The following is a 7929-nucleotide window of genomic DNA, read 5'->3' as shown; positions in this document are numbered from 1 at the left end:
ATCTCCTTCTCACCATTAATAGTATCATTTAAGATCGTCTTTGTATACAGTTCATTGTCGGCCATGCGCTATTACACCCCCAATGTATTTCTCCGTTGTTTGTTGAGTGACCCACCATTTTGATTCATAGGAGATTGTGGTATTCCACACAGTGGTGTTCCATTATTAGAAGCCATAGAACATTACTAAGAAAATATTGGTGCTAGAAAAATTGGGTTTTGTTTTCAGGCAAATGTTGGGGGACGTTGAAATCACTGTAATTTTCCAAATTCAATACAGCCCCCCTTTTTTTCTACCTAATTTTGGGCCCAGAAAATCATCTATAAAATGTGTCCCAGATATGGTCCCAAATTAACATTGGGCTCTTTGGTTAAATATGTATGTATATGAATGTATATACACACACACACACACACACATATGTATATATACACATGCATGTGTATATATGTACATATACACACCATATAAACATTATATGATCTATACTCTCTCTATCTGTCTCTCTCTATGTATATACACACACACATACATACACACACACACATATTATATATATATATATATATATATATATATATATATATATATATATATACTATCTACTATACTATTGCTTCTGATAAAAAAAATTCTTTGCCCTCAAGGAGTTTCTAGTCTCGCTTGGAATTTTTTTTTAAACCAGAACTGAGATTGGCATAGAAATCTCCTAGGGATCAAAGTCCTTTATGGAACTAAGAGCTTAAGTAACTTGCTCCAGGGCCCAGAGCCAGTATGTTTCAGAGGCAGGCTGTATTGACTGTGAGGTCATCTCTCGATACCATACTCCCTCTCTCTAGTTGGAGATAATTCATAAAAATACATATATACATTCCTAGGAATGGAGAGGAAAGGATCCTAACTGGAGGAATCAAAAAATGGCCTCATATAGGAAGTGGCCCTTAGGTTGAGTCTGAGCAGAGGTGAGAAAGACTATGGCATGGAGGAGAGCATGGAGGCAGGATGAGGAATGAGTGTCATGTACTGGTGACAGCATATAAGGCAGTTGGTCTAGAACACACAGCATGAATGGGAGTAATGCCTAAAAAGTGTGTCAAGTGAATAAGTGGGAAAGGAGTTATTAAATGTCTACTATATATGCTGGACACTGGGAATACAAAGAAAGGCAAAGAATAGGCCCTGCCTTCAAGGAACTTATAATCTAATGGGTTATGATAAGGTAGAGCCAGATCATGAAGGACGTTAATACTCCCCATCTTTCCAAAGTCCAATGCACTCACCATTATGTCACGGATATGTATGAAGCTTAGTTGACGGTGTTGGAGAGTTGTCATGGCTAAGTAATCCACCCCTCTGCCTCCAACCTGGTGATAAGATTCTTGGAAGTTAACTAGCCCTGGCCTTGAACAAACATCATTGGATCTTCCAGGGCTTGGGATATACTGGAATAGCTCTTGAGAACTCTAAAATAGGACTTGGGGTGAGTACAGCCTCCTCAGACTTAACCCCAGTGCCATAAAACATCCATCAAGATATGAGTTGGATACTGACTTTCCTTTTTTCCCAAGGTGATTCTAAAGACCCTTGAGAAAAGTATGTGACCTTACAGCCTCAATCTTAGCACTGTTCCACAAGTATCACACCTTAATCAAGAATGCTATTATTGGAATTCCATGGATAGCATTATACTTTGGTGAATATCACACTAATTAAAAAACCATAGAACTCTCTAGTAGGATCATAAGATCATGAATTTAAAAGGGAAAGGAATCTTAGAGAACTTATAGTACATATTTCATTTTATAGATGAAGAAACAAGGTCCATAGAGGAGAAAGTAGCAAAGCCAGGATTTCAATCCAGATCTTCTGAGTAGAAATCCAACAAGTTGATCTGAGTGCCACCATGTTTCCAGGTGTACCACTCTCTGCCAAAGTCATCCTGAGACAAAGTTGTCACTCATTCCCCAATCAAATATTTATTGTTCTAATATTCTAATATTCATTTTCAAGCCAGTGGCTTTGTGCACACTGTCCCCCATGCTTGGAATGCTCTCACTCCATATCCCTGATGTTTAGACTTTCTATCTTTGAGGCTCAGATCAAATGCCTGCAACAAGAAGGCTTCCCCAAGTTTCCCGGTTGCTAATCCCACAGATATTGCTTTGTATTTATGAAATACATTTTTACTTACTCATCTATATTCATGTTGCCCCCCCCAAAGAATGCATGTCTTTTGAGAGTAGAGGCTACTTCATTTGTGTCCCCTGTGCTTAGCATGATGCCTGGTCTTTACTAAATACTTCTTGAATGCATTTACTAACGTGTGCATGTGTTGTCCCCTTTTCTCCCCACAGTGGAATGGAATAAAAGTTCCTTGACTGCAAAAACTGTTTTTCATCCTTATCTTTCTCTCCTAGGTGCCTAGAGCATAGAAAGAAGTTTGAAAATCCTAATTCAATTAAATTTTTTTGGTAAAAATAAATTGGATATATACCATGCTCTGTCTACACCTGTCCTTTTGGTAGGAAAACAGAAGGAATTTAAATTCACACAAACTTGGAAAACTTTTCAAACCCAGGAAGCACAAATATGTCATTAAACTAGACCATAGATTTCCCTACATTATCAATAATTTTTGGAGGGAGCAAAGAATTCCAAATATGATTTCTCATGTTCTAGAGTCCAGACCTCTTTTTCAACATCTCATTGGCATGCAACTTAAAAACACATTTCCATTTTGTGTAATGAATTAATCACCTCACAGATTTCTCTCAATCATTTCTTCAGATTTATGGAATCTCTGTTCTCCAAGAAAATGTTGATTTGCTTTATGCAGTGGCTCAACAGGCCAGTTCTGCTCCAGTCTCTGTTCTCTTCAGAGCATGTGGGCCCCCATCTATTAAAGTCAGGGCTTTCCCTGTATCCCAAATGACAGCTTTCCCTCAAGGGCACCTGCATCCACGTTCCTAGTGGAGAAACAAGAAGGACTCAGTAATCCTGCAGAGGGGTTTCCGTCCTTGGGACCCGGTCAATCAGAGGGTGGCTGAAATTGAAGGAGATGTCCCCCAACAGTGCCAGCGGAAATGAAAATTACATGACTCTTCCTAACAAGCTTCCGAAGGGACTATTTAGAGGCATTAGAGGTCTCTGAGCAGATGCTGCTAAACATAAAAGACACTTAATTCCAGAGGATTGTCTGGTAATTAATATACCCAGGATAGAGCCTTCGAAGAGAATTCTGGGCTTGGCCTGGCCTGACATGGCTGGGCTCTGCAATTTGCAGACTTCTGAAGTCACAAAGACATGTAACTTGATTTGTCAGACCATCCCAAATCGTTTCCTTCTCTCCCATTTAATATCTAATCTCCTGCAGAGAGAAACAGAAATCTATTATTGTAAGAAGGAGAGAGCAGAGCCCACATCAAAAGAATAACTGTCATCCTTCAGTTTTAGGATTTATTTATGGGTCTGCCTACTGATCCTTTTTAAAATATATTTTTATTTAAGTATTTCCTAATTACACGTAAAATTGTCAACCATCATTTAAAATTCTTAATTATTTTTTAATTCTCTCTTCCTCCTACCCCTCTCCCCTTCTTGAGAAGACAAGTGTTTTGATTTTTATTATACATGTGAAATATATTTCCTTATTGGCCATACTGCAAAAACAACCACAAACAAAAATAAGAAAGCAAAAAAGTATGCTTCAATCTGCATTCAGGGTTCATCGGTTTTCTCTCTGCAGATGGACAGCATTTTTTTTAATCATTGATTTACATCATTATCCTGATGAAAGTAGCTTCGTTTTTCACAGTTGGTCATCCTTACAATATTCTGCTACTGTCTATGATGTTCTCCTGGGTTTTGCTCATTTCACTTTGCATCAGTTCATATAAGTCTACCTAGGCTTTTTTTTGAAACGATCCTGCTCATCATTCCTTATAGCACAATAGGATTCCATCACACTCACATATCACAACTTGTGCAGCCATTCCCCAACAGATGAACGTTCCTTTGATTTATAACGCTTCACCACCACAAAAAGAGCAGCTGTAAATATTTTTGTACAAATAAGTCCTTCTCCCTTTTCTCTGATATCTTTGGGATATAGACTTGGTGGTGGTATTGCTGGGTCAAAGGCACAGCTCTAAAGCCTTTTGGGCAGTTCCAAATTGCTCTCCAGAATGGTTGGATCAGTTTATAACTCCACCAACAGTGCATTAGCATCCCAATTTTTCCACATTCCTTCTAGTACTTGTTATTTTCGTTTTCTGTCATCTTATCCAGTCTGATAGATGTGAGGTGGTATTTCAGAGTGGTTTCAATTTGCATTTCTCTAATCAGTAGTGATTTAGGGCATTTTGTCATATGACTTGATAGCTTTGATTTCTTCCTCTGTTCATATCCTTCACCATTTATCTCCTGGGGAATGACTCTTATTTCTAAAAATTTGACTCACTTCCCCATACATTCAAGAAGTGATCTGCCTGTCAATCTTTGGTCATCCCAATGAACATGAGAGCTTGCTCCTTACTCTCTGAGGGCCTCGATAATCTGGTCCCCTAAACTGCTAGTGTACTCCTTTCCAAAACTACCTTGTACTTATTTTATATCTATTTTGGTATAGTTGTGTGTGTACATGCTATTTCCTCCATTAGAATGTAAGACCTCTGAGGGCAAGGACTGCCCTCACTTTTCTCTGTGTCCCAGGACCCAGCACAGTTCCAGATCTGCATGGGAACCCATATCTCCAACATGAACGCAACTATTAACTATTAATGCAACTTGTATTTCACTGAGAGCAGCCAAAGACCAGATGTTGAATGATCTTTGACAGCTGTGTTATTCAGTCTTAAAGAATGTGACGGAAGAAAGAAGGAGTCGTTCTATGTGGCGGGAGAAAAGTGCTGGGCATCTGCTCCAGCTGGAAAGACAGGGCTGGTGCATCGGTAAAGGCCATCACAATCAATCACTCACTCAGCAGGCATTTATGAGGCTCCTACTATGCTCTAGGCACTATGCTGGGGCACAAAGACCACCATGGAATGGTGCATGCCATCAGAGACCTTATGTTCTACATGGAAATGCTAATCAACCCCAACAGTTAGGCTGCTCAGCCCGGCACATGCACAATTTCACTTAATGCTTGTGATGATCCCAATAGATGAGTACTGCTATTACCCACTTTTTGCAGATGAGGGGACTGAGGTTCAAAATGATAAGTAAGCCTCTGAGGTCAGAGTTGAATCTGACCCTTCCTGACTTTAGTCCTCCATCTATGTCCTGCTTCCTTGGGGACGTAGGTGGCACAGTAGATAAAGCATTGGACCTCAATTCAGGAAGACCTGAGTTCAAATCTAGCCTTAGACACTTATTAGCTGTGTGACCCTAGACAAGTCACTTAACCCTGTTTGCCTCAGTTTCCTCAACTGTAAAATGGGGATAATAGTAGCACCTCTTGTTGTGAGAATCAGGTGAAATTATATTTACAAAGCACTTAGCACATGCCTGGTACATAGTAGATGCTTTCTTTGTCCTTTGGTCCTTACTTTAATGCTGAGACACCATGCAACCTCTTTCTGAGTCTGAACTTGGGATGTAATACCATTTGTCTTACTTAATTTTTTTTACTTGGTCAACTTAAAAGGCCTCCCAGGAATGAGAACACAATTTACATCATAGATCCCCTCCCCAAACCCCTATTCATTCATTTATCAAGCATTTGTTATTCATATTTATTATGCCTAATTAAAACAGCTCTGAGGTACCACCTCACACCTATCAGATTAACTAATATGACAAAAAAGGAAAATGATTGGGACACTAATGCACCATTGGTGGAGTTGTGAACTGATCCAACCATTCTGGAGAACAATTTGGAACTATGCCCAAAGGCCTATAAAACTGTGTAAACCCTTTGATCCAGAAATACCACTGCTAGGTCTATATCCTAAAGAGATTTTTTAAAAAGGGAAAAGGACCCACTTGTACAAAAATATTTATAGCAGCTCTTTTTGTGATGGCTAAGAATTGGAAATTGAGAGGATGCCCATTAGTTGGTAAATAGATGAAAAAGTTATGGTATGTGAGTGTGATGGAATGTTATTATGCTATAAGAAATGACAAGCAGGACGATTTCAGAAAAACCTGGAAAGACCTATATGAACTGATACAAAGTAAAGAACCAGGAGAACATTGCACACAGTAATAGCAGTATTGTATGACAAAGAACTGAATAACTTGGCTTTTCTCAGCAATAGAATGATCCAAGACAACCCCAAAGGACTCATGATGAAACATGCTATCCACCTCCAGAGAAATAACTGTTATTATAGACTGAAGCATGCTATTTTTCATTTTTTCTTTCATTCTTTGTTTTTGTTCTAGTCTCCTTGTATACTATTACTAATATGTAAATGTTTTACAAGATTGTACATGTATAACCTATTTCAGATTGCTTGCTGTCCTGGTGTGAGGGGAGGGAGGGCAAGATAGAATTTGGAACTCAAAACTTTTATTAAAATATTAAAAATTCTTTCACCATATAATTGAGGGAGACATGAAATATTATTTTAAAATATTATTAGGTCTATATTGTTATTAATATGCATTACTATTAATATTTCTATTATCTGCTATGCCCTGGGCACTGGGCTGTGTGCTAGGAGTATAAAGACAAAAATGAAATATCTCCTGCCTTTAAGAAGCTTAGATTCTATTGGGTAAATGACATTTATTTGGAAAAGTAACTGTCCTATATACCAAGTGAATCTGAAGAGAGGGCACTGACAAATCCGTAAAACCGCTTAGTGCAGCTCTCAGCACATGCTAAGTACTATATAAAGAATACTGTTGGACCATTTGAGTTGTGGCCAACTCTTCATGACCCCATTTGGGGTTTTCTTTGCAAAGATACTGGAATTTCCTTCTCTAGCTCATTTTATAGATGAGGAAACTGAGGCAAACAGGAGTAAGTGACTTGCCCAGGGTCACACGACTAGGCAGTGTATGAGGCCAGATTACATACATGCTAGTGATTGTTGTTGTTCTTATAAGAGATGGCACTTGAGCAGAACAATTTAGATTTTTCTTCCTGTATTTTCAAGAAAAGGATTTCTGGAACCGTGGCCCTTTCCAAGGTCATTTGTATGATGATTTAATTAAAGCAGAGAGCAACCTTATATATTTTATGTATTTTAAAACATTTCTCTTCAAAACATTGTGATTCTCTCACATTGTTGTTCATTGTATAACCTCGAACCTTCTCTCGTGATTATTTTTCAGTCACCTAAACAGATACTGGTTCGATTGGCAGAGAATGTGCACGTATTTGCACGTGCCTCTATGTGTATACAATCTCCCTCATGAGAAGGCAAGGTCCTTGAGGGCGGGGCCTGTTTTGGCTTTCTGTCTGTGTCTGGCACATAGTCAGCACTTAATAAATGCTTGCTTATTGATTTATCTCCCAGGTGGGGTTTATTGACCAAAGAATTCATTACCTAATGGCCACCGTGTTGGTGACGCGTTCTCAAGAAGTGGCTAAGCTGGTTCTTGGACTATGATTGAGTCCCCACTCTAGGTCTCCCTGGTTTGCCAGACCCCACCTCAGCTTGTGCTCCCTTGGCAGAACCTCTAAAAGCCCATGGAGGCAAGACTGTATAGTGTAATAAATAGTGGGTTGAGAGTTAGAGAACCTGCAACCACGCTACCTGGGTGAACCTGGGAAGAAACTAAACATTTCTGTGCCTTAGTCTTCTTATCTACAAAATGATAGGTTTGGAAGAGATGACCTCTGATGGCCCTTCTAGATCTAAATCTCTCATCCTGTGACCTGTGTGATATGGGGCAAGACGCTTAACATTTTGTGACTCAGTTTTCTCATTTGTAAAATGGAGGAGTCATGCCGCTTTGAGGAATCTGAGGAGAACT

Source organism: Phascolarctos cinereus, unplaced genomic scaffold (genome assembly GCF_003287225.1).
Source record: "Phascolarctos cinereus isolate Bilbo 61053 unplaced genomic scaffold, phaCin_HiC Scaffold_5;HRSCAF=322, whole genome shotgun sequence".
NCBI lineage: Eukaryota > Metazoa > Chordata > Mammalia > Diprotodontia > Phascolarctidae > Phascolarctos > Phascolarctos cinereus.
Note: the sequence above shows the minus strand (reverse complement) of the source record.